General features: G+C 41.5%; 1 protein-coding gene across 18 annotated transcripts in view; it reads left to right on the top strand.

The window, feature by feature from the left end:
- FOXP1 (forkhead box P1) overlaps positions 1 to 27,047 on the top strand; it is a 386,145-nt gene that overhangs the window by 138,142 nt on the left and 220,956 nt on the right. For 12 of the 18 annotated variants that reach the window (XM_062630323.1, XM_062630334.1, XM_062630333.1 and 9 more), the window contains one exon: positions 24,454 to 24,521. The gene's annotated coding sequence lies outside the window, so the exon portion shown is untranslated. Of the gene's footprint in view, positions 1 to 6,801; positions 6,866 to 17,195; positions 17,347 to 18,657; positions 18,996 to 24,453; positions 24,522 to 27,047 lie in introns of those variants that run through there. The other 6 variants (XM_062630321.1, XM_062630324.1, XM_062630327.1 and 3 more) reach the window with 5 other exon arrangements.

Raw genomic sequence — 27,047 nt, 5'->3', positions numbered from 1 at the left:
TTCACTCTGTGAAAAATGCTTGTTGCACCCAATAAAAACAACCATATTTACTTTGCTAAATCAAATATTTGGAACTTGGGTCTTACTTTATATATCATGGCTCCAGTGTCTTAGACTTTCCAAGTTTAGGGTTGAGAGCCCTTGGAGTAACATATGTGGTAGATCTCAGAGTACAATGACCTATTGTATTAGTGAGCACTTTCCCCCCCCTCCTCTTTGGCATTGTATCTTCTACAGTAGAACCAGTGTGTTCTTACCAGCCTCTGGATTTTATTTGTACAGAAGTGTGGGGAAGAACATTTTTGAATCCAAGGGTTTTTGTATTTTATCCGTTACTTGCGGGCAGCTTCCTTTCCAGAAGAACTGCAGCAATGGAAGCAGGAAACACAATTCCAGTTCTTAAAATAAAGCTGGAAGTTATTTTCCTTTTCAACAGCATCTCGCCTAATTTTAGACTCTAAAAAGTCTTGTTTCCAGATAATTTTCCTTTTCTCCTACCAAATCCAGAATTTAGAGGTGATAAGTCCCATTAACAATTTGGATCTTCCCTCCCCAAATGCCACCTGCTGCCCTCCAGCTGCAGTGGGTATTTTCTGTACGTGTGAGCATTGTTTCCTAGCTGCCAGGGTCAGTTTTAGTAGCGGGTCTGCTGCCTGCCTGTCTGCAGTACTGAAAGGAAATAGCAAGGGAACAAAACTATGCTTTTCTTGGGAAACCACTCCCTTTGGAATGGAGAGATATGGCTTGCCACTTCTATTTTGTTTCCCCCTCCAAAGTAAGCAACAACATTGCAAGGATCAGGGCCAGCAAGGAAAGAATATTATTTAAAAGGCGTCATCTATCTAGCCTGGTGTATTTCAGGAAAAGGAGTCTCCTGCTTCATATTTTAAGGAGTGTAATAAAAATAGCAATCAGTTTAAGAAAGGGGCTGATGGGCCGGGGAAAGTGACAGCAGCAGCACAGGGAAATAGTACTCCATTTATCTGAACAAGCTAGCACATTGATAACTCTCCTCTCCACAGTAGGTGCTATCAAGTCAGAGACAATTTGTATCCCTGGTGTGGCAGGTTACTTACATGGTAACAAGTCTCCCTGACATTATTGCAGATCATCATTAACTAGTTACTGCCGTCTGTTTGCCGTTACCTGCTAGACAGTGTTGTCGTATCATTTATATATCTTGCCCATTTTAGGGACCTGCTGCTTCTGGAAAGACGCTCAGACTGGCATCTCTTCCCGTGCTCTGGGGTAGGGGGAGAAAATCATTGATTGCAGCTCCCCTCTTGCTTTAACATAAGCAAAATGAAGGGTGAGTGGCGTACGTTTAACAGACTGTGATGAGCAGCACCAGTGGGCATACACAAAAGAAAGGGGCAGGAGTAATAAGGAAGAAGGATGGGCTGCTCTGGATCCTCAGATCTGATGTTGGCAGGGGTGTGGGTGTGTAAGGACCCAGATAAGGATTAAGGGCTCTAGGTGGGATATCCGGCTTTCTGAAGATCTTTAATCAGTTGGACTGGCATCCTATAAGTACATTTCTCACTTGATTATCTTTCATGTTTCAGTTTCCTTTTCCTTTGTTTGGTAATATTTGTAATTACTGCCTATTTATTAACATGTGAGATCCTTTTCAGCTCACAACCTATTTTTTTGCCAGTTTTTTTAAGTTCTATTTGGTGATTTTTCTACCCTGATTTGTTTTCATCCACTAGCATATTTCAGCCCTTTATTAAAAATATGGGCTCAGATCGTCTTTGGAAGTCAATTGCAAAATCCTCGTTGAAGCCAGTGTATCTCTTGATTTGTAGTTGACAGTATGCTCCATTATATCTATCCTAAATGCTTGCAGGCTAGGTCACTCAGGAAGGAAGGCTGTAGTTTTGTATGAAAGCACACTTTGGTGAAACTATGATATCAGCACAACTATTATAAAGCATCAAGTGCTTTGTCTTCTTCCTTATAAAATGTGTAATTTCTACCCATTATCAGTATTATTACAAGAGTCCTTGCAGTAAACTTGTCTTTTGATAGGCAGAAACTTGTCTTTGCTAGGAACAAATACAGTGAAGTGTAACTTCTCTTTTAAAGGAGAATAAATAACATGGGTGAAGTTTACTAGAACATAATAAAGCCATTTCCAGGAAAGCTGCTGCAGAGGCAGGTAGGATGTGCTGAAGATTTATACTCAGGGTGAACACGTATAAGTACCGTAATGATGCTGTGGAGAACAGTGGAGTAAAATATTTGATCAACAGATATGCCTAAAGAAGATACACGGGTTGGTTTTCTTCCTAGCTTTCAGATTGCAGTAGGACAGTTAAATGGAAGTTCCTTTAAACCTATGCATGGGTAAATCATCGTGGCTGGGAAGGGGTCACATCTGCACAGTTACCTGTTTCCTAGACAGAGCAAAGCTTGGCTGCCCACCAGTCTGCTGAAGTGTTCAGTTTGTGGATTCAGGGATGAGCACCAGAAGGGAGAAGCTGAGAAATGAAAGATTGGTCTCAACATCATCATACAACCCATGGTGCAGTTGCACCGAGAAGAGTTTTAAAACCAAGACATGGCTTATCCTGGCTAGGTGAACAATTGTTTGGAGCTAATTCAATCAAGATTCAGAAGATTATAGTGAAATACAGCAAAAAAAGGGGAAAAAAATCAATAAAAAGGGCGGAGTAGCTGCTGTGATTAAGAAAAAAAGATTACTGTTGATTTATTGATTCAGTCTTCAGCTTGCCATCTCAATCAGGGGTTTGGTTTTTGTTGTTAATGTTATTAATATTTATACTTTAGTACCATGTGTCAGTTAGAGTAGATTGTAATTAAGTCTCCAGGCCTGAAAATGCTTGGCCCCATGAAGCCCAAAGCCTTTGCATTGAACGTTACCGGAAAGAGAAACTTAAGTCTGAAGGTCTGGTGCAGAGCACAGAAAGAGGCCCATCATCTTTTCAACGCAAGGCTCAAGTTTTGTGGTCGCCTTTTCTGGGGACATCAGAAGGAGATGGTTGCAAAAGGTTGTTGCTAAGATTTTGAGTTTTGAGGGAAGTCACCCTAGCCAAACCCATCTTCCCCTGCCTGAATGGAGAAAAGCTCCTCAAGCTTATGATGAAGGCCTTTGCCCTGCAGATAACTTGGTTTTGGGGGACTTTTGTCTTCAGGCAGTGTTTTATACTGCTGGTGTCTGCTGGGTCTGGGACTCTGCCAAGTTAGCATCACATCCTGTGTAGGGTCTTATTCTGCAGTCAGCAGCACAAATAATAGGAGCTCTCAAGGTCTTCCCTTTGGTTTGAGCTGAGAACGGGATAGTTGAAGACATGTTTTTTTTTTTCTGTGTCGAGGGAAACATAAGAACTCCTTGTTGTGAAGCGGTAGAACTGAGTCACCGAGGGTTTAGTCAAAGTAGAAACACATCAGTGCAAACCAGAATAAAAAACGTGCTTTCTTCATTACTCATTATACCACAACGAGAATCAAAATCACTCAAAAATTGTTGTAACAGCTATATGTTGCTTAGATAAAATAGTCTGGAAAGGATAGATTTGGTGGGAATCGCTTCTGATTTATGCAATGCAATATGCAAAGCCAACTTGCTGTGATTTTTTTTTTTTTTTTTTTCCAGTTATGTGCAATTATGTTAGATTTAATCAAAGAACTTTGACTTCCTTGCAGCATTCCAAAGCGCTTGCATGGTACCTCTGGGTGTCACTGAGCGAGTTGTGGCCATTTAAGTGTACTGCTCTTGCAAACAGCACAGTGGGAAAATTAATTTAAAAGTTCCTTGTATATCTGGATGCTTAATTTTTAAAGCCCTGCTGTGTTCTGGTTGGGTTTCTGTATTTTAAGCATAAATCCTATTTTTTAAGATAAATGTTAAGCAATTCTATTTTTCTCTTCCACTATAAAAAGATTTATTGTAATGTTTGGTGGAGCAGGGGGCTGAATTTAACCTGTCACGTCAAACCTGAGCCTTCAGCTTCCTTTCCTGCTTCCATACGGGTAGCCAATGCGTTTGAGAGTCAGCCTTGAAATCAGTGTGGTGTAACATATGGCTGCACATACCACCCTGCTTCAAAACCACTGTGCCACTCTGCCCACCAGCACACTGGGACAGAGCCACATCACCGCTGTGGTCCACAAGTGATGGATCCACCAAACCTTGGCCGATTGGGATGATGGGGACAAACTGATGTGCATGTTGGCTGTCAGCTCTTGAGAGCAGATGAAGCTTCACAGCAGGTGTGAACAATTTGTTCATCACATTCTCATGAACCCCTACCTTTCTGGTCTCTGCAGTGGTCTTTTAGGCCTGTGGAGCTGCAGCAAGTGTGTTTTACCTGTTCAGTCACTCACAAGCTGCACTTCGATATTATTTAGAGGGAGGGATTTGTTAGGTTGTCCTATTTAAGAGTTTTAATTGGTTTCTATAATATTTCACAGTTTAAGTATAGGAAAGGTACAGAATGGCTCCTGAGGAAAAAGGAGCCAGCTTGAATGGAGAAACCCTTCTCCATTCCACAAGAAGTCCTTCTAGAAGTAAAAAGTCTGATCAGTTCTCAGTGTCTACCTGATCTTCATTTTATATAATGACTGCCTTGGAGCAGCTGGAGCCATGTATGAATCTTCTTGGTGTGAACCCATGGGCAGGGCTACAGATACAACATGAGAAGATCTTGGCCAGCTCTTTCTGCAAAAGGCAGAACCGTGTTACCTGCCCTGGTTTGTGCTGGGGCTGTACTGGCAACCCCTCCACCACTGTGTGAGTGCAGTGGTCAGACTCTCTCAGCAGGCTAAGCACTGGGGCTTCAGGAAGCTTCACAGCCCCTGAGCAGTCAAATAATACGAATACATGTTGTAGTGTGTTTCAGAAAGCCTAACTTTGTGGCTCATCATTTTGGCACACTGGGACCTCCAATTTAGCTCATTTTGCAATGGTTGTAAAAGAAATGTACTCTTTCTAGTGAAACTATATCTTAGAAAAGACAATAATTAATATTTAACCATACAAAATAAATAGCTATATAAAATGAGCTTCCTTCGTTCGTTCCCCTCCAGGAAAAGCAATAGAGCCAATAAAATTTATTATTTTTGTTAATCTTTGCCTGCTTTTCTGCAGCTGCTGGAAAAGTGGCTTTGCATTCACAGAGCTGGTGCAGAAGTAAAGGAGTAAATAGAAGGGTTGGTGACGCAAACCTAGCAAGGTAGACATAGCACGTCGGTGGCAAACCTGTCACATTGGCAAACAAAGCAATGTGCTGCCTGGAGCATCCCAGGCAGACCTGGGAGGGATGGAAAGCTGCTTTTTTAGTGTGAATGTTTTTAAAACATTGGTGAGTGCTAGTGTCAGTGAAGAAGTACAGAGGAAGAAAAGCATAAGTAAATGCATGGCTGGAAGGGTGCATCAGAACACAGTAATTATATAAGCCTTATTTTTGTTGCCTTTGATGCCAGTGTAAGTACGTGAAAATGAACGCACTGCAGAGGACAGGTTTGTGGTTGAGAAAGACTTGATAGATTTTGACAAATTAAACAGTTGTAAAGATGTTTGGAAGTTTTCCAGATCTTTACTGTTATTTATGTCACTGAACTAAAAAATCAGTGGTTAATTTGCAGTTCTTATAATTTTTATGATACTTATGTTGTTGTAAATTTAGCAGCGTGCGGCATCAACTCAGCGGGATACATTTTATGTTGTCAGCTACCTTTTGACATCATAATAGATTTCAGTTGCCAAAGCTTCAGGGGGAAGAGAGAGAATAAAATGTAAGAGAGTTGTTTGAGCACTTGGATCAAACCCAGGTATGAGAGGAGCTGGTCTGCAGGGTGGCTGCTGAAGCCAGCCTAGATCCTTGTGGGATGGTGAGGACGCTCCACAGCCCTCACGCCCGTGGCAATAAATCTGTTTTAAGTGGAAAAGATGGATAGGCTGGTGATAGGACTGGGCCCCATGCTGTTGTTAATGGACCTTTGAAGTCTGGGTGGCTGCTTATGACTGATAGTGGTGGCAGTGTTCAGCTCTTCAGATCACATCCCACCATGGGGACTTCTCCTAACCCTGCACCCCACCAGCACCCAGTGTGGCTAAAGGGTGGCAGGTTGAGATTTGGTCCTTCAGAAGTTGTCAAGCTTCTGTCTGTAACCTGGTTTTGGTTACCAAATTACCCCAAATTATTTCTGCTAGCACTTTCTTCATACATGGTGGTCCACACTGTATTTTCCTGGGTGAATACAAGATAGGGAGAGGCTCTGGCATGCCACAGTCATACATAGGTGCAGCTTCCATTTTGTGGGATGGTGTTGATCAGAAAGAAGCAGCCCAAACAGAAGTTTTACAAAGTTCTTCTGATATCTGAAATTAATACATTTTGCAAGCTTTTTAAATAGAGACTTTTTGCAATACTTTTCTTTTTATAGAGACTCTTTATTATCTCTATTTATAGAGACTTTTCTTCTATTGTCTTCTATCCTGGAAGAAGGGGAGACATCTTAGGTTTAGCTGCTTATAGAAGAGATGTAGTTGATTCCCTCTTGGGAGGCTTATTTTAGTGGGTTAAAAATGATGGGTTTAATCTGAGGAGTGAGACCTGCCTTAGGAATGTGTGACACATGAAATGAACTTCATATAAAGCGTAGCCATGCCCTTCTCATCTTCTGCTTCTTTCAACATTTGCCCTTTGCCTCCTGAGCCTGAAAATGGAAGAATTTATTAACGGCTGTTTCCTCAGTGTTTGTGGCATTAGCCACGTTTCTCAAGGGCGTTTTATATGCTCTTTCCACTCTAACAGGATTGTCCACTGAGTTCAGCTCTGGCATGTTGAGGATCCATTTGCACAGATAGCTGATTAAGCTGAACCTTCTTCATCCATAGGTAATCCCCAAATACGCAAATTGTGAGCATGAGATTGGTTTTCTAACATTTTTGGGTTTATAATTAAGTGCTTTGTAGTAGTCCTCCCCCTCCACCTCCCTCTTCATTGGAGTCTTTAGCTGTGCTGACTCCAGCTCTCCCATACCCTTTTTCTTTCTTGATCATCTTTTTTGTATCCTTTTCCCCTGGAGGTAGTTGTACATCTGACTCTCCTTCTCTTGGCGCTGCTTCAAAGCTGCATGGCTTGAAGTAGTCTTTGGGCACAAAAGAAATGTATGAGAGGAGCATCATGCTGTTGCTTGGGTTTTGCAGGTCTTCCTCATCAGGATCACAGTGGCCAACACCGGAGTGAGCTTGGACATAGCTTTGGGCAAAAGGCACACATTTACTCTTGACTTATCTTTACCATCCCTACCTTTTGGCAAAGGAGGGATGGGACAACTGACAGGGCTTCATTTGTGAATGGACAGCAAATAAGGTGGTGAGGTGCTGGTGCGAGCACCAGGGAGCCGAGCAGGAGCATGGCCCCACACTGCTGCGTGCACCATGCTCCTTGGGTGCTCAGCAAGGTGGAAGGTTCTGCTCTTGTCTGTTGCAAGAACAAGACCACATTTCCATCTTGCCTCGCAGCAGCAGACTAGTATGTTAGTCTGTGTTTGCTGGCTAGACTTATTCTGGCTAATGTTTGCCAGATTCTTCTATTACATATTAAAATAAGATCTTATGAGTGAGTTTGATTTTTGTGCGTGTTTCAAAAAACTAGGCCAGCCCTACCAAGCACATTTTCGTGTTTTTGTTTTGCATTTTGTCATTTTACATATTGAAAAATGGAATGCAAAAAAGAAAAAAAAGGCCTGTTAACATCAAAAAGAAATAAAGCTTTGCATTATTCTGCATAAGTGTTAAAATCTGACTGATAGTGTGTATACACAGACTTCATTTTTTATGGTGTTTCCTTTCCCCACCCAAAGATCACAGATGCTACGATAAAAATTAATGCCCTTTCAGTAAATGCTTTTCTTTTCCGAACTTGGCCTAAAGAGGGTCACACACTGCTTTTGTTAACTAATAAATGTGGCAAGATGCAGGTAAAAATAATAGGCAGACATTAATTTGTGGGGGCAGGAACTTCTAAAAGAAACCGCAGAGCATTTCTCCCTTCTTAAACCCCGCTATTTTAATGTAATAAAGTTTTTATTTTAACCATCAGGAGAGGAGCCCTGTTTGCAGAATTCATCTCTAAAAAATGTCTTTGTGAATTGAGATTTTAGGACTACCTATTTGGAGGATGTTCCATATGATAAATGACCCTTATAAGACGAGGAAAAAGAAGTAATTTTGCATGTCTGCTTCCTAGGATGTGTGATAATAATAAATGAACATTTTATATATCATTATATATATATCATGGCAGAACAAAAATCAGAAGATATATTATTCATTATTCCCGTTACTTTATATTTAAAAGGCAAAGGTTTTTGCTGCTTTGCCAAAACAAGGGCTACAGAATGTATTGGTAACAATCCCCGCAAATATGAAGGGTGGAGAGATCTTCCAGGTCGTTAGCACTGAAGAAAATAGAGATGCCTGTAATTGTATTCATTTGAACATTAATACATTAATGCTGAGATTTAAGTCCTGTTACTATTAAAAATTAAACTGGAGGGGCAGTGTGCAGATCATATGCTCTAGTGTAAGTTGTCAGGTGCAGTGTTTGCAGTTTTAGCCTGCGCTTCCAGCACTAAAATGGGTGTTGGAGCTGGGCTTTGGCTTCCCAAGGGACACTTCTCTTACACCACCCCCCTGGTTTCGTTTCTGGCAGTAGCATTTCTTTTCACGGATGCATTTGCACCACCTGAGCAAAAGTTGTCCTGATTAAAATCAGAGGAGCATAAGGAGTAACTTGTTTGCTGTCCTGAAGTCCTCTTGTTCTTCTCCCTGTCCTCCCCCCTGCCATGTCCGCAGCTATTTTGCAATATGCAACCCCCTCCGAGCACTGCCTGCGGAACTGGAGTAGCTCTGGCATGTAGATTTCCCAGTGGGATAACTTGTATGGATGGTAATTTTAATGAGACCTGATTTAAGCAGTAGAATAGATCCATAAAACTAATACAAGCAGACTTTCAAGAGCTCTACTATTTGTCAGGGCAGTGAATTTTAGAGGTGCATCCATTGGCTTGGTAAAGAATATTATAATCTTGCAAATTTAAGCTGTACTAATTCAGATTGTTTCTATGCAAAGCACTGTGGGGAACTTCTCAAATCCAGGGCAGGCCAAATATAGACTTATTTATTTTTGAGGCTCAGCTTTCGTCCAAAAATCACGCTGGAACCACAGGACCTGAAAGCTGTGCTCTCTCTATATGAATGAATGCAAAGTCTGTACGAGTGCACACAGCTGTGCCTCTGAGCTGTGACAAACCATTAGCTTTGCTTTTTCTCCCCTTCATTTAAGGCCACCGCTTGGTCCATGCTTATTTCAACCTCTCCCGTGCTGTCACACCTAGTTATATATGGCAGTAACACGGTTTTCTTCTGCCCTGTGAATACAGGCGTTACACCCATCCCAGACCCTGAAGCCAAGTAATTACACCAAGTAACACTCTTGGTCCGTGGCTTTTATTTTTCATCCTGGTGCTCAGGAGTCACTCTTGCTGTGGTTGGAAATTGTGTAGTTCTGCTTGGCCTTACTGAACTGTTTTCTTTCCCTCGCTTTCCTCCCCAGCCTCTTCCCTCCATCCCGTTTGGTGGTTGGGTTTGTTTTTTCCCAGTGAGCTTTTTTCACCACAGGTATCTCAAATGGCACTGAGAAAGAGAGCAGGTGGGGGAAACTCAGGGCAGGAGCTTGTGGTGGGTGTGGGGAGAACTGGAGCATGACAATGGGGAGACCCAGCAAGCAGCAGAGAGCATGGGGGAAAGAGGGCAGAAGAGCATCGCAGGGCGATAAATAGGGGAGAAACAAGGGCGGGATAGTGGCAGAGAGCAAGGGGAGGGATTCAGCGTGCGGATGGGCAAAGGGATGCCTGTGTGCCACAAAAGGGGACCATGCTCTCCCAGCCCCATCCCAGGTAGATGCACAAACACAGGCAGATGCACAAACACAGGCAGGACCTCTGGCCAGAGCTGGGATAGCAGTGACCTGTGTTTAAGGGAGGGGGGGGAGTTTATTTGCTTTTTCTCACAGGCTATGCTAAGTGATTTTGCAGTTTGAGTGGAGCGGCATTATTGCACTTAGCTCTGCATTTATTAAATAGATTTGTTCTCCAGCTCAAGTGTTAAGTGTGTGTTATGAAACCTCAGAGCCAATCTTAGTGGTTGCAGTGTGCAAATATTTTTAAAATTATGTAATTAAGGAGGGCTGGGGCTGCAGCGTCCACCGAAGTGATTTATTAATTGGATGGTTTGATTAAATTTCATGTTATTTTAGTTTATACAGAAAGGCTCGGTATCTGTTTCACAGATAGGGACATCTTGCGGGGCTGTCAGTGGTGGTTCAGAGGTCCTTGGGAGGAATCTTTAGCACCCAATTAAATATTAACCAAGAAGATGTGACTCGTTCTTTCTCTGTCCCTGAAACTGTGTTTTGACATCTAAGGCTGGTGATAAAAATTTGCTCTGCAGAATCCCTCTCAATGCACTCTATTTATCACTAGATTACTCCTAAATTAATCACGCTACAAAATCTCTCCATTGTAATTGTGCTGGGGCTCAGTGCTGTGCCATGTGTGTAAATAAAAGAATGCCCTTTTAATTTCACATTCACTGTATCTAGCTGCTGCTGCAGCCAAACTATCTGTTTCGGTAGAATGTCATTTTAAAGGTATTGTGGTTACTGAGCGGCAGCTGTGATTGAAAAGTATGTAAACTAATCTTTAGTTGCTCGTGTCATTTTTATATTCTTATGTCAGAACACAAGAAGGCTGCTTTAAATTTGTCTTTCACTGTGTATTAATTTTCAAGTCTAATTTTTCTTGGGTTAAAGCATATACTGTGTTCTCTGCTACACATTACCATTCTGTGCCAAAGTAAATGGCTACTTGTGAAAAAGTACAAAATTAGTTCTTGCTTGATTACTGTAAAATACATATTTATTTTCATAGGGAGAGTTTTTATTACCAGTGCATAAAGTACAATTATCCTGCATGGTATCACTGACTTAGAAAACGAAAGAATCAAGACCCGTATATTTATTACTGTGAAGAGCAATAAGTTTCAGAGCTGTGTGTTGCTTTCCCAAAACCAAGAAGGAAGGTACAAGGGGGTTTGGGTTTTTTGTGTTTTGAGTTGATAGTTTTTCTTCTAGGCTTGCACTATGTATCATTCCTGCTCTTTTAAACGCAGACCAGTTAAAATTAAATCCTCAGTTAATACCTCTGCATAAGAACTTCTTTGTCTCTTGATGCCCAACCATTGAAAATTAAATGTGGTTGCGGAGAAGTATTTATTCATACCATACCTCACACCTGATCCTGTGTCAGTATGACATCACCTTTGCCACAAAGATTTCTAGTGGTTTAAAAACGTTCCGTTGTGAAATAAGTGGGAGAGGCAGAAAAGGGGCGAGGAAGGCAACAAAAATAAACTACTGGTGGGATTTGATGGTTTGCCAATTAAAAACAAAATAAAATCATGTTCTGAGGGCCACATGCTGCCTTTGATCCTTACACAGGACTTCCATTTGTGCCGGTGGCTGTTCAGCCTGCGGAGGGAAGGTTGTATATGACTTAATTTGTATGTTGTGGGAAGTACATTTTCCTAGCATGTGGTCTAGCTTACTTGAAGAATCTGAAATGCGTTATAAATGTAAATGCTGTGTTTAAGTAAAACTTCATTATGTTTTGGTGGTTTCCAAAAATGCGCAGGATTTGACCTTAAAGTGTTATTTCAAGGTGTTATGATGTATAAGCTAGACTTTGTAGTCTTCTAAATTAAATCTTTGAACATGTTATTATTGTATTTTGGCATCGGCAAGATGTAGTTCTCAGCTATTTTCTGTCACAGCCTTCATTTTTCTAACAAGAGTAGTGAGACAGGGCCAGATTCTTCTGTAAGAGGCGTGTGCGGGATGGGGATTACCCTGCTTTAACCATGGTGTAACCAGGACAGGCCTGCCACTTGCATCCAAGTCCAAGGTCACGATGACTCCTCATCTGTGGCTCACTTTTGGGTTGGAGCCAGGGCTGCCACAGAAACATGGGTGCAACCACCACCCACCCTGCTCCCCTTGACTGTTGCAGAGCCCCACTTAGGATGTGGCGAAGGGTTTAGCATTTGGATCCAAATCTGGTTCATATATAAAAGAGGTTGTGTTTCTGTTTGGAAAATATGAGCCCCTTTTTACGTAGCCCAGGTGTGGATTAGCTCTCTAATTTGCCCATTTGCCCATTCCTGTGTTTGTGGGAGACTGTTTTCAATTCTTACAAAGAGGCTGTACAAGTCAAGCTATAGAAACAGCAGAAGTGATCCAAAAATGGATTTAAAAAAAATAATAATAACAAAAAAAAAAATTAACAAAGTGTTTGTGATCTCAGGTTGGTAGTCTGGATGTAGGAGCAGACATAACCGCTATGCGTATGCTTACGTCCAAAGAAAATAGCTGCAAAACATTTCCACCCATGCCGTGAGTGCTCAGGGCTTGCATTTCTTCTTCACTATGTAACAGCCATGTGTTGGTGCTCCAGCAGGGCAAGAAGTGCTGTGGGCTGTAGGGCACTATCCCCGCCACGGCTCGCATCCCCCCGGGCAGCTCGCAGGCGTGGGAGGGTTCCAGCCAGCCAGACACGGCCACGGGGAGAGGCCGGGTTTGGGCCAGGGTATGTTGTTGCACAAGTCGATTAAGAAGAAGAGCTCTGAGTCAGCACCCAGGGCTGTGGCTGTCAGTCGCTAAATCGCCAGAGAGAGATGTCTTTGAAGTGTTGGTTTTGGTACTGGTTTCACGTTGCGTGCTCCCAGGATAAATCACGATGGTTACGCACATGATTTTTCCCTCAAGCGCAAAGCCAACCCCAAACAATGGTGAGGCCGCTCTTTTGGTCACTTTGTACGGTTGTCTTTCTGTCTGTCCATCCTTGGGTGGTCTTCTACCACGGCCTTGGGATAGGAGGGAGAGCAGCTGTGCAGCCAGCGCACACTGGAGGCTTGTCCTCCCTCCGTGGCCAGGAGCTCCCCATTTTCCTCCTCCTTCACAAGAAGGCTGCTTCCTGGATGGGGCACAGCCTGAAATACCAGTGCAAATACTTGAAATCCTAGCTGGAAAAGACATCTAGGATACCCTGCTTCCCTTTCGTAATTCCTTCTCTGAATCTGAAATAGGACAATGCTTAGAAATGCATCCAACCTCAAGTTCAGAACGAATCGCTTACCCGGGATTCTTGAACAGCTAATTCTGCTGGCACGTTATTATTCACCCTCTGCTATTTTCACATAGTGACACAAAACTTGAGAGAAGAAGAGATTGAAATTTTGACCGGTACGTTATCCTGATACCTGAGATGCCGTGTCGATATGAGAGTGCCTTTACCACAAGGACTTTCTTGGTGGTTTTAGAGATCCTAGTGTGAATAAGTAGAAAAAGCAGAACTAATAGCTCAAGAAGCAAAAATATTTTTTTCTTAAAGAAATTGATTAACATGCAAATATGTACTGTATGCATATTAAATACCATTTCAAAATGTGATGGGCAGGAAGCATAAGTGATGCCATTTGGTTTTGTGGCATCAGTGTGGGTTGATTAAGGGGGTGGGGATAAATTTTGGGGATTATTGATATAGCATGAGTAGAGCCAGATGGTTGTATTACACATCTTTTGTGTTCTTGTTTGCTTCTTAAAGCAGTTGCAGAATTTTGCCCTGGGCAAAATTTACTCTTTGCTCGTATGTTCCCCTGTGAATTTACTTTTGACAAAGTACTTCACAAAGAGGAGAGATGCTGTGCTTTGTGCCCGCAAACTCATCTCTCCCCTTCGCGTTTGTGAAGCCAACAGACCTCTACTTAAGAAATATTTTGCAACTTGTGAAATAAATTAGCAGTAGGTGCAAGTTCAGTGTGTTTGTTGTGTATCGCTACCCCTCAGTATGTGATACTGATTTACAGAGCGTGTTGGGTTTTAAGTTTTCCTTGCAGTGTTTTGGAGAAGAAACTGTGGAAGTGGCAACCAGTTCACTTTACTGTACCACGGATGTAGTGTTCTTCCATGAGAGAAATGTTGTCTTAAAGATTAATGAGCTAATTTTTCCACTACTTTTTTTTTAAGTTTTGAGATTGTGGTATACCTGATTCATGTGATCAAAAACACATACTTTGCAGTATTCAGGTTGAGTGGGAGAAGGTCGTGCTGGGTAGGTGGTTCTTCACTGTGTGTTTGTGACATTTGTTGGAACTGCTTATCACAGGAACCACCAAAATTTACACGTATTTGTTATTTCCCTTTGAAACCAATTTTTTTATTCCCCTGAAAAGGTGAGGTTTTGTAAAGGCTTTGTGAGAAAGAATGTATGTTGTATTTGTGCCTTGTGCCAGTTTTCGTGGGTGTAACTCCATTGACTCAGCTGAGGTTACTCCTGATTTACATTGCTGTAAGACCCTGGATGACGAGGTCCCTCTGCATCTAACAATTATAGTGGAAACAGTTGTGCCTGTAAATCTGTTTTGTTCTCTGCCTTTGTCCCTGTGTGAAGCGGGTTGCTTGCAGAAGGTGAGGGGACTCGCCTCACTCACGGCAACAGGGCTTTTACTGGGGACCAAGTGATGCAGTTAGTGAATGCAGCCAGCCCCCATGTTCTGTCCAGGCTGTGAGCAGCAGCTTCGGACCCTTTTTATTGGAACCAGTACTTGATGTGAAAATGGGCAGCTCTGACCCTATTGAAATCTCTGGCTACTTTAGTCACAAGTCTGAGGCCGAAGCAGCTTACCCCTCATAATGATGCCATTGTGCTCATCCTATCTGATCAGTTCTGGAAATGTTTTAGTAAGTCTATCTTACAACATTATAAGAAGATAATCAGCTGCCTTAGAAGGTCCCCATCTGGAGTATAGAGTTCTTTTACTGAAAGATGTTTTGCCTTTCCGAGATAGCTCTCGCATTTCATCATCTGTTGTGCAGAGATGAAGTGCATATGAAAAGTCAGTGACTCTGAATCCATCTGTTGTTATTATTTTCCACTGATAATTGGCTTGAACAATGAAATGTCTGTGTCTGTAGCCTTTGAAACTGTACACCCTGTTTATTTTCTAGAGGTCTTGCTCTACTCTCTCTCCCCCACCCCCCTTTTCTTTTTGTTTTGTTTTATTTTGGGGGGATTTTCTGTTTCATTTTTCTCTCAAGCTCTTAACTAGTGGAGCTTGTGTGAAGATGACATCTTTGACTCTGTGCATCAGTATGTGTCACTCAGCATCTGAAGCTTGCCTGCCAAATTTCGTCAGGGTCCTGTGTCTATTCTGTGTGAGTATAGAGTAGGCTTACAGCAGGAAGATTGGCAGATCCAGTGTTCGTAGATATCTTACCTGAAATGGAGTATTTATTTCACTTTATTAAAATATTAATTTAGAGTCTTGTATCTAATACCTATGGAATTAGATACTACCTGTAATTGTATAATATATTCAGTTGCATCCAGTTTTGCACGATGCAGGGTATTAATATTGGATCCCACTAACAGCAGTTCCATTAGCTTGCTCAACCAGTATGAGATATATATGAGCAGGGAGGCATAACTACCAGCCAGAACTGCCAAAACAGTCATTAGAAGCTCCATTGGGATGGACAAAGGCTTTTACACAGTGATATACTGATTAAATTTTGTTCTATGGTTTATTTGCATCAAGGTTAGATCACTATCATCTATGTGAACCGTATTATTTGACACCTTATTTAGAAGGTCATTTCAATGCAAAACTGGTGAATGATACAGGGGCTCTAAAATTTCTTGCAGGATTCTTTCCTGGAGGATTTTTATCCTGTTAGGCTTGACTAACTCATGTTAGCAATTTTATTGTGCTTTAATGTGGTGAGTTTATCCAAGGAAAAGTAAAAAACTCCCTCCATCTGTATGAGTGCACAGTGGAACTGAACACACTTGATCCACATTGAAACTGTGTGTTATATCCCATATCCTTTGAAATAATCTATGGCACATGCTGCAGAATCCAGTAAATGTGTTGTTTCTTCTAAAGCCCAAATCTTCCTGTGTTTGCTTGTGTGTAAGTGCTCTTTCAGAATGAGATTTTGGTGCCGGACGCAGTTGTGTTATCCATGTTACGCTGTAGTATGGAGCACAAGAGAGTAAGGCAGAGGAGTGTAATCTTGTTTGTGTTTCAATGGCAATCATTTAATACTGTGAGTTATTAAAAAATAATTAAATTACCAAAACCAACATGTAGTTAGGATTTACAAAAAGAGGTCAATGTGATTTGACTCAAGTTAGGAAGGGACATTGGTGAATTCCAGTTGCTTTAAAATCATGCTGCTTCGTTCTCTTTGTGGAATGGAAGGATAAACGAGACTGAAAAATAATTTATTTCTCTAGAAGCAAGAGTAAATCATAGTGTATAATTATGTATATTTGATTACAATAATAAATCCTTAGATGTGCTTGGTGGTTATCACAGTCTTTAATTTAGTTTTTTTTTTTGAAGTAAATATAGTTTGGAGGGGTCGTTTTCTGAGAGTAATGTTTTGAAAATAATGTTTTTAAGAGAAACTTCAGAAATTTCTTCCCTTTCCCCAAACAAACTAGTAAATAGGTGTGCATTATGCAGTGATTCATAACAGCTAAAATAGGTCTGTGTGTGGAATGTCTTTTTACATAGTAAACAAAACAAGGACAGTACAAGCAAATTCGAATTTTATCTGTCAACTCAACCAAAAGTCACTATATTAATTTTAAATTCCTGTTAGAAAAAGACTGGGCCAGGGATGTATTGGATTTCAGTACAGTTAATGAAAATGAATTTTACAGGTGGTGTTTGGTTGTGTTTCTTCTGCTCCGGCGAGATGGGTGGCTGAGCCAAAGCGGGCATAGCACACGATTCAGCTCTTTGCCAGAGCAATGCTTAGAGTAGAAATGAACATTTGGCGTTGAGTTGTTGGTGCTGTTGTTATTTACTATTATATGAGGAAACCGTTTAACACTATGATTTGATTTGATTTTGTAGCTCCTATCCCCTTAAACAAGCTGTGTCGCTTGTCAGAGATCAGGACAGGTAGAATGCACAGCAGGCGTCTGATTTGAGCCAGTTACTCATTTGCTGAGTGTTTGTGTTTATGCAAAGGGGCCTCTTCCTGCATATTTAATCTAGAGTAAGGCAGTGGCTTTTGTTGTGTTTAGACCACATACCTTCAGTCCTTCCTTACACTGCTGCCAGTGTTGAAGCACAGAAAGGCTGGATAGGCAAAAGTGCTTTCGTGTTTTCAAACTCTCAACTTTCTGCAGTTGGTTGGGAATTACTGTACAGCCCTAAGCCTTTTTCTTCCTCATTAATGGGTAAGTTTGCACTCCGGTAGAGTAAGATACTTTTGTTTCTGTTCCATTTTGTAAATGCACAGAATGTTTGTTTGGCTTTAATTGTCCAAACCTCCTTAAGCAAACCTGGCCTGCTGAGGGAGTTTGTTGCAGGGAATTTGGTCAACAATACAGGTGTTTCTGGAATATACTGCTGAATAAAGTACTAAATGCGTATTGCAATAGGGCAGGTATTTGCGGGGGGGGGGGGGGGGGGGGGGATGAGTTCGGTGTTGTTATTCTTTGTACTAACAAATCCTGTTTTGTAACTATCCTGAAGATAATGCTTCCATTGTTAGCTAAAAGCTTTCAAACAGTGTGCAATGTAGAACTGCAAAAGCAGCAGCACAAGAAAAAAAAGGAGGGGAAAAAAAAAAAGCCCCACGCCAACCCTCTGGTCTTTATTGTTTCCTTCGCAAGGGTCCTTGCTAGAATGTCTGCGCTGTAATAGGAAGGTTTTTCTTATGTGGAAATTGAATCGTCTCTTCATTGATATTAATAGCACACTAGAGATGTTAGCCATGATGCAGAGCACCAGAACTGTGGAGTAGGAAACCTGATATTGCAGGGGGAAAAAATGACAGTCCTATTGCTCCTCAGTGTGGGAGACATCCCTGAGAGCAGAGTTTGCATAATGGCATCCTGGCTTAACTATTTACTTATAGGTATTTTTAATCTCAGGCTCTTTCTTTTGGTACAGGCGTAATTACTGTCGCTCGCTCTTGCGCTTATTAACTGCGCAGCTCGGCTTCTGCTTCAGTCTGGACGAATTAGTTTTAAAAATGACTTTGGAGAGGGTCCGTGCGGTGTTGCCTGCACCATGTATGTACCGTGTGTGCACCGTGGGCTGTGTTAGGAGAGCGGCGGGAGGGAATTGGTAGCCAAAATTAAAGCAAAGATGACAAAGGGCACGTCTTCAAAGCAGACGCCTGTAGCACAGAGAAATGTGGGAAATGTGCAGCGAGGCCAGAAGTAGTAGTTTTGGTTACCAATTAACTATTTCCTTCGTTTGAGTAACTCCTCTCAAACAGAAGAGTGTGCTGTTCCACCACATGTTGGAAAGTGTGAGAATCTGAATAAAATTTCATCAACCTTATTAAAATATGTAGGGACTTTTTGGTCTTCTTGGGTACAAATCAGCCTACAGACTCGGAGGCATTTATTAACAATAAGACTGCCGAGGGTTTTTTAATAACAAAATTACAAATACCATATCTAATTGTAAGTGTATTACTTTTATGCACCAGTTAAAAAAAAAACCCAACTTTTTATGAGGAAAAGTACCTCAGTCAAAGCACCTTGTGTGATTAGTGCTATTGTATTCTTAAATTTTGATTGATAGAGATAATAGTTTTCACTTAAAAATACAGACAGGTACTTTAACTTTCCATGACAATAGCTATTTGCATTTCTTTTATCTTTTTGTTTAACATTTGTGGGGGTTGGGACGGATTTGATTATTAACTCTTATTGCACACCGAGGTAAATGCTAAAACAAAGCTTTTGTTAAAGCTTCAAAGGTAAAACAGCAAATATTGCTTTTTAAAGGCTTCAATATTTAAAGGGCTGTTAAAGGATACCGCGAAAATACTTCCACATGACCATGACCAAGAGTAGCACTCGCTTCCCAGGTAAGAGCGAGGAGTCCCGGCCGCCACCGCTGTCCGACCTCGGGGGCGGCGGCGGGGACTGGCGCGGCCTGAAGCGGGGGGGAAGCCGCGGGGCGGAGGGGAAGCGCCCGGAGCCGCGGAGGGGGGGGGGGGGGAAGTGGAAATCCACAGTGGGAGAGCCGCCAGCCTTCCCCCGAGGCGAGTGCGGTGGAGCGCGAAGTGACGGCTCCGCTGGCTTAGGCTCGGCGGAGGTGCCAGCTATAGCGATCCCTTGCGCCCCGCGCCTGTAGCGGGTAGCTCCGCGGTGCTCGGGGAGGGGATATTCGTTCCTCTCGCTCCTTTAATTAGGGGAGGTTAAGTTTCCAGAGGAGAGTTATAACACAGGCATAAAATGGTTAAGGCTGGCGTTGAGGCACGCAGAGTTATTTTAAGGAACGGGGAAGATGAGGCGCGTACAAGGCAGGCGGCAGCGTTTGATCTCCTGGCTCTCAGCGTCAGTGAGATGGCCTCTCATCATTTGATTGGGCATTTGACAGGTTTGATACTTTCTGGGAACGTGTTATGGTCTTTACGTCTGATGAATTCAATGAGGGCCAGCTCGGTTATGCAAAGTAATTCGTGTGAGGCAAATAACCAATCCATCATTAAAAGATGCAAGACTTAGAATCGCAGTTCAAATTCCGCATTGGAAGCGAGCTGTTCTTAACTTGTCTATTAACTGTTCCCATATTTCCTGTAAGAGCTATTAAAAAAGGCAGGGGAGGAATGGATTGTGATTAGTTTCGTAGCATTGGCTTACATCAAGTTATTCTTTTCCCAAGGTTACGGTGGACTCGAAAGGTAATATTATTTTGAAAGAGAAAATGTGCTGTGCGTATCTTTCTCCTCGTGCTGTCATTTGTTTCTGTTTTATTTCTGTTTAGAATAAATAATAAGCACCAGCCACAGATTCTGAACAGCCTGCTAATGACTGAAAATGAAAATACAGTATGATTTGCTCCCTCCTTCCACCGAGAAGCAGCAAGGTGGCAAGCATTAATATCCCTGTGCTTTGGCCTGTACCAAATCCATTTCCCCCTCTTCAAAGCGAGGTGGAAGAAGTGCACTTAGTCTCTCACAGTTTTACTGTTCACCTGCATTTCACTTTCTGAGGAGGTGATAATGACTCCTGGTATAGAAAATCTCCTGTACCATGGCTCCTGGGATTTAATATACACTGCACAATAAAAAGTATTCACCTTGACAATGGTCGGAACAAATATTTCTCCCCCAGGTTATTTAAAATAGTCACTTTAATAATTTTTTTTTAAGCTGCTGGATATTCTTTGACAATAAAATAGATACAACAAAACTGAAGAGACAGCTAGTGACCATCCTCAAAGGAATTCTACGCATGGTTGTTCTGTGTAGTGCAAGTAACCCAGCCGAGGGCACTGGGTGAGAAGAGTAACCTGCACGCAGGATTGGGCCCACAAGCCTGCCTGGTACCAGATGCTGCTTTTACCTATCAGTGTGCATCGTGTATTTTCAGGATTAGTGAAATAACGAGTGAAAACCATTATTTTTTTCCTTCTTTTGCAAATGTACACTTGACAAAAATCATCGGTTGCATCTTTTCCCACACAGGACGAGAACATAATAATTATGAGAATAGTAGGGCATATTTCATACTTCAGCCTGTGCACAGCTGAATGTGACTCAGGGAGTTTTGAAGGCAAAGAAGCAGCAGTATTACGTGGCTACGGTTCACTTAATTTAAAAGAAATCACTGCACAGAAGTGCTTATTTGGATCAAGTTCTGATATTTTAAAGATTTCAGGAAGGCTTGTAGTAAATATTTTAATCGCAGACATTAAATATATTTTAGCTGGTCTTAGATAGGAAAAAAGAAATCAAAATAAAATGTCAGAAACTTTTTTTTAGTGTGCTGTTGGGAAGGTGTGTTTTCTCTAAATTTTATTTTTAATAAAATAAAATTGTGCTTTCTAGGTAGTAGATTCTCCTAGAATCTAGGAGTGATTCCTTTGCTACTTTAGGTTTCCAATAATGAACTGTAGGCTACTCAAGGCTGAGACACTTGCAAAAAAAACTGTACATGTGTAATTCTAAGCAGGGGACCAGCTCAACTGTTCTACTTTCCTGTGTAAAATTACTCACAGCCAGTTTGTGTGGGATCAAGGTCTTTGTTAATCTATTTTTGGCTATACCCAAGGCTCTTCTCATTTAGGTATTAGTAAAAATGTTGCTAAGTAGACTTTCATTTTGCAGTGTTCTCTATGTCTGCATATTCTTTATATTATTGCTTAAATTTGGCTTTGCAGCAATCACTTGGAGTTAAGGCTCTGTTGCAGCCTCCCTGAGATGACCTCCCTGCCCTGTAGGAGGAGACCACTAAATCCAATAAGTGGTGTGGGATCAAAAGAGTTTCAAGGTCCAACCTGACAGCAGGTATAATGGCAAAGCCTCTGATCTTTTTGTCTGGTCCCCTGGTACAGGAAAATAGGTAGGACCTGATCCAGATCAACAGGGGGGCTTTCTGTTAGAGTCAACTGGAAAGGTTACGATGCTAGCTCAGGTTGTGATCTTTGTAAGATTATTACCAGTTATCTCTCTAAAATGCTGCTGAAAAAAAGCTGTTTTTAAAAGTACCTTTTATGCAAGGATTTCAAAATGTGTTGCAAAAGCATTTACCCATCTCACTGGTGGGTAAACTGAGGAACTTGGCGACCGAACCTCACGTTTTTCAGGAATATCTGGTAAAAGCTCCCCAGGGCACATGTTTTGTAAGGACTGTTCGCTTATAGGATGCCAGTTGAGCCACGGGGATGCTGTTGTGGGTGCTTGGAGACCTCCCCTCAACTTGTGAAATGGCAGGACCACTGCTGCTCACAAAGTGGGGTTTTGTTTGTGGCTTGGCTTTCTATTTCAATCATCCGCCTGTGGGGAAAATACGAGTGTAGTGAAGTGTCTTGCTTTGGTAGGATGGGATTTTTTTCTTTGTTTGCTCCACACACACACTTACAGTGTTGATGGTACTTTGTGTTTATCTTAAAGACAGCATGATGGAAGGAATGTGTGTTGCCTACATCAGTTCGCACACCCGTATAAACATTTTCAGGAGGAAAGCCTGTATTTGTGTTTCTATGTTTTGAGATACTCAACTTGTAGACTATTAATGAGACATTTTCACAGGTGGGAACAGCTGTCTGTGCTGCTCATTTTAACTTCAGTGGTACGTTATCCAAATTTTGAAAGTCAGGTAGCATATATAAGGCTTAGATAACCAGAAATGAAAGCACTCTGCATTGCAATCCGGGAGTAATTTGTGAGAAGGGCTGATGTTCTGCTCATCCCTATGTGTATGCTGCTCTCAGTAGACCCTGTTGGTCTTCCACCAGTGAATGGTGGGCTAGTGTTACTTGTTTCCTTGGTGTGTGTTCAGTTCATATGGGACAGATGTGCTTAGAGAATGTTACCTGCCTATCATAGCGCTGCCGAAGAGAGATTGTGTGCACATTTTATGCAAACGTGTAATTTTCAGCAGTTTCCTTAAAAAGTACATTTTAAGAGATGGTTCATTTGCGATCATGAAGACTCCGGGTAGAAATGAAGCCTGCTTGCCAAAATGCTGCCAAATCAAGGATCTGACTGCCAAATAGCCAGAAAATTTATAAAACAGATAAATATGAAAAGAGGTTTAAAGTGTCAAATCCAAGATAACCCCTGCAGCAAAGCAGGATAAAAGCCTTTATTGTTGCTAATCTACAAGCACATCGGATGTCAAAGGTCGTGTATTTTACATAAAAGATGTATTGTTTTACATACTCGCAGGAAGGTGAGACCTGACCTATTATGATGGAGTAGAGTTATGTCCTTTAAAGTGCAGAATCAGGAATCTCTTCTACATGTACCGCAGCAAAGTACATAGGGCTTCACAGCAAACACGTATGAATTGTAGCGCTTGATCTTCCAGTACCACGTTACTGTGGTACCATAGAACTGTGAAAAGCTTCTCACTCATATATTTCTCAAAACATGAAATATAAAATACAAATAAAATGCCAGTGAGCAACAGATAAAACCCATATTCATTTCATTTCAAGGTAACATTTTTTTTTCCTGACTAAAAATAATTGGGTTTCAATGGTAAAGAAGTAATGCCTCATTCTCATGGTGAAAACATTTTTCCTTCCAAAAGAAATAGCAAATGAGTACATTTTCTTTTGAAAGTATTTAATGAAGATTCTGATTTTTTTCCCAGAGGTTGGTATTTTACTACCTCAGTAAAAAGCTTCCCCTACTGATGTAAATAGCATAACTTACCATTTGATGAGTTTCACAAACACCCCCAGTACTCCACATCACTGTGTGAATTTTAAGAAATGGAGTTTCACGTAGCTCTGTCTTACACATCCACATGTCACTGACTTTCCGTTTCATGTGATGTCATCTGTATCACCAAATCATTGCATAGTTTTCTGTCTGTATTACATGTTATTCTGCACCCCTGCAGCAGCAGATCAACATTTTGTGGAATTATGTTATAATTTTACTCTATTAAGGTATTTGGTCAATTGATGTGGAATTAATTCTGAATGCTGTTAGTGGTTTGAGTTAGTAACTTGATCTAAATTAATAAACAAATGTTTTTCTTTTCTCTTGTACCATATGTTGATCCCAATTACATGAACAGAAAGTGGCAGATTGTCATGTTTCTTAAAAGATTACATACTCTTTTGCATAAGAGAGAGTACACAAGATGCAGTAATATACAGGATAAAAAAACCAACCCTACACGTGCTGTTTTCTCCCTCCTACTTTTTATAAAGATACACTTTAATTATTTCTCTTTTTAATACCCGCTGCTCTTACCACCTTGGCATATTTGGTGTGCTCTTGGTAATGCTTAACAAGAAGATATCCCAAGGCAGTAAACAACTTTTTGAATTAGGAAGATGCAGCGAGTTTTAAAACCTCATTTAGGACTGTGTCTCTATGGAAAAGGAGGAGAAAAAAGAAAGGATCCAGAAGCTAAAATAGCAGTGGTTACAAATGGTCTTAAAATGCCTTAAGTAAGAAGAGCCCATACAGACAATAGTCAGATTTCTGAAACAAAGGACTGAACTCATCTATTATTCAGTCTGAAAATAGATTGATAGACATCAAGATTAAGAAAGTTTATGCTAGAGAACAAAGATGTCTCATTTCCATGGGGTTTTTTTCTTCTCTTTTTTTTCTCCCAAAGACCAAGTTGTTCGTGCTGAAGAGCCTCACACTGGCTGGTACTGATAAGCAGCAGTCCTGTGACTTGATTGTTTTTATTAACTCTCTCTGAAAGTCATTCACCATTAAACACGATTAGATTCATTTGTTGCTTTATTTATGTTTGGACTTGCAAATGTGGTGCCAATGAAAATGCTTTGAGTGTTGTTGCTGACACTGACCCAGCAGTCACGTGTGTTACCTTCTTTCTCTGCAGGGTAAGAAGAGTGACCTTTTTGGGTGGCTGTAACTGAAGATTGCTTCACAAGAGCAACAGAAGAAGGTAAATACAAATACCATTTTGCACACAGTTTCTAAAGCATGTCTGAAGGAAGGGTTTGATCCTGCAAACCCCAGGAGCGTGCTTTAGTGACGCAGTTAAAGGCTTTTCAGGCAATATTGATAAAGGTTGCAGTGCTGGGCTCGGAACTAAGCCTTTGGAGCCACCACTGTGCCTTAGACCTGTGTTTTGCCTGGGAAGCCAGTGGTTCAGGTATCCAGTTGCATTTTGATAGGCCACAAAGATGCACTTTCTGTCTCTCATATGTGTTCCAAGAAGGTCGTTTGGTAACCAGACAGAGCCCACCTGTGAATGGGAAGACCCTACTCTGGCTGGTCTTGGTGGCCGCATGGCCAAGTCCATGGCCCAATATCGCGGGTGCTGGACTGGGGGCTCTCAACCCTGCAGCAAGGTCCCCTTACCAGGGAAAATCCCTGGGGAATGGTCAAGTCAGCCTAAGCACTGCTTTGTCCCAGGCTGATACACTCCTGGATTTACAGCAGGAGAGCAGAATTCAGCTGTTAATTTCATTGCTTATAATCACTGCAGAAATTAAAACACATGCTTTTTAGTCTTTGGAGCTCAGCAAAAAGGAAATAAATATCACTTGCTGCAAAATGGTTTTTATTTAAAACGATGTGCAACTCTGTTGCTTCTGAATTAACTCCTTGCCTCTCCTCTGGTCCAAAGTTTCCAGTTGCAAAGGAATATTAACATCACAAAAGTGGTGATTCACAAAATTAACTTGCAGAAGAGAAGAGTAAAGGCAGATCAGTGTTTGGTACTGAAGGATGTCATCTGACTGAGGTTCATATGGCTGCTTTATAATCACCTTCTTTCAGAAATTAATAGTCGGTTAAGCACCATAGCAACAAGCAACACTGATGTAAGCGCTGAGCAGTGGCTGCTGTTCGCTGTGATGTCAGTGCTCGTTAGTGCTGTTCTCTTGACCTTGTTTGAATATAAAATGGTGATTTCATTTTAAACTTAGAATTTTACAGAATGACTAAATGCATTGGAGTGTATTAGAGCTATTTTTATTTTTAATTTTATTAAAATGTACTTGAAGGGGAAAAAAAATGTCCCTGTTCTCTCCTGTTTTAAATTAAAATAGATCTGAGGATGATGTGGGTTTTTTTTCAGGTCTTTGTTGCCAAAAATACCTATTTAGTGAGGATGAAATTCATGAAGTTCAAGTGAATATTGCAGTCCTTGGCCATGTCAATGGTGCATGTCAGCTGTATGATATATGCCTCTCTTCCTTCAAGATTTGACTATTACTGCTTGGGTTTTTTTTTCATGGTGGAACCCATAAGGTATTAGATTCATTTCAGCTATTGAAGGAGAAGCAGATCTTGCAGTTTAAGAAGATGGTTGTTCCTTGCTCCTTTCAGTGATGTTTTCTCTGAGTTTTTGTGAAGAATGGAAAAATTTTAAGTCCTAGGTGCATCAGAGGGCCTTAGAATTAATGGGAATCGTGTGGAGCCATGGTTCATGTGTGACCGTGATGCTTTGTGAACCAGGAAAATCTGGAATTTTGGTTGTGATGACTGCAAAACCACTACCTTTAGACTTGCCTGAAGTTTACAGGTCATGTCTCCAAAAGCAAATGTATTTTGTATTGCTACCATCGGGACACCACGCATGCCAGACATGGCCTCTGCTGTGCATCTTTCAGGAGTAAGCAGTTTGAGTGCTTCATAGTGCTTCACTGGAAAAGACCATTAGATTTTTCAGTCCGACCTCCTGAGTATCATAGGTTATAGAATCTCACCCTACACCCTTGGGCAGAGCTGGTAGGTAGGGTTTAGGTGTCTCCTAGAAGCTGACCTAGGCTCAGTGGGAAGACCCTGAGGACTGGAGAACCATGGGGTCAGCTACAGTGGATGCAGTCAGGATGCGTGTTCAAGCACATATTCAAACTGCTCAACAAAATTCACAACTTGACGAAAAATAAGTTGTTCAATGTGTCCTGTAATCTTAGGATGTCCTTCTCCGGGAAGGTTTGGCCCTCTCCTGCTTCCACTGCAGTGAGGGGTGCCATTTTCAATGAAAACCCATTTGCTGCAGAATGGGCCTGTAATCTTGCAACATGTTTCATAAAATAAAGCCATAATGAGTGATATGTGGTCCAAGAAACTGGATGTCGAATTTCAGCTGGGTGAGAATTGAAACTGCTGAGATAATAAACCATGAGAATAGGAGATAGTAATGGAAGTAGTGATAGAGTCCTAATTAGAGCAGTGCCACTGAAACAGGGAAGGTTAAGGGTTTGGTTGATTGAGTTTGAGCTCAATTGCTTGATAGCTTAATTCCAGGTGAAATCCCATCTTCTGAGTTAGCGGTTAAGCCGCTCGGTGCAGTTACAGAGCAGGACTCTGTACTCCTTGAGGAGCAGCCACGTGGCCCTGGGCATCCCAGCACTGCTTGCGAGCCTGGCCTCGGGCATGTGGAGTGGGATACAGCACAGAGCTGCTACAACAGATTTCTACTCTGCGTGGTTTGTTTGCTTTCTTTTTCTGTGAGCTCTA

Source organism: Pezoporus occidentalis, unplaced genomic scaffold (assembly GCF_034315485.1).
Source record: "Pezoporus occidentalis ecotype Australia unplaced genomic scaffold, CSIRO_AGI_Poc_V1 ctg35, whole genome shotgun sequence".
NCBI lineage: Eukaryota > Metazoa > Chordata > Aves > Psittaciformes > Psittacidae > Pezoporus > Pezoporus occidentalis.
This window is presented reverse-complemented; position numbering and strand designations above follow the sequence as displayed.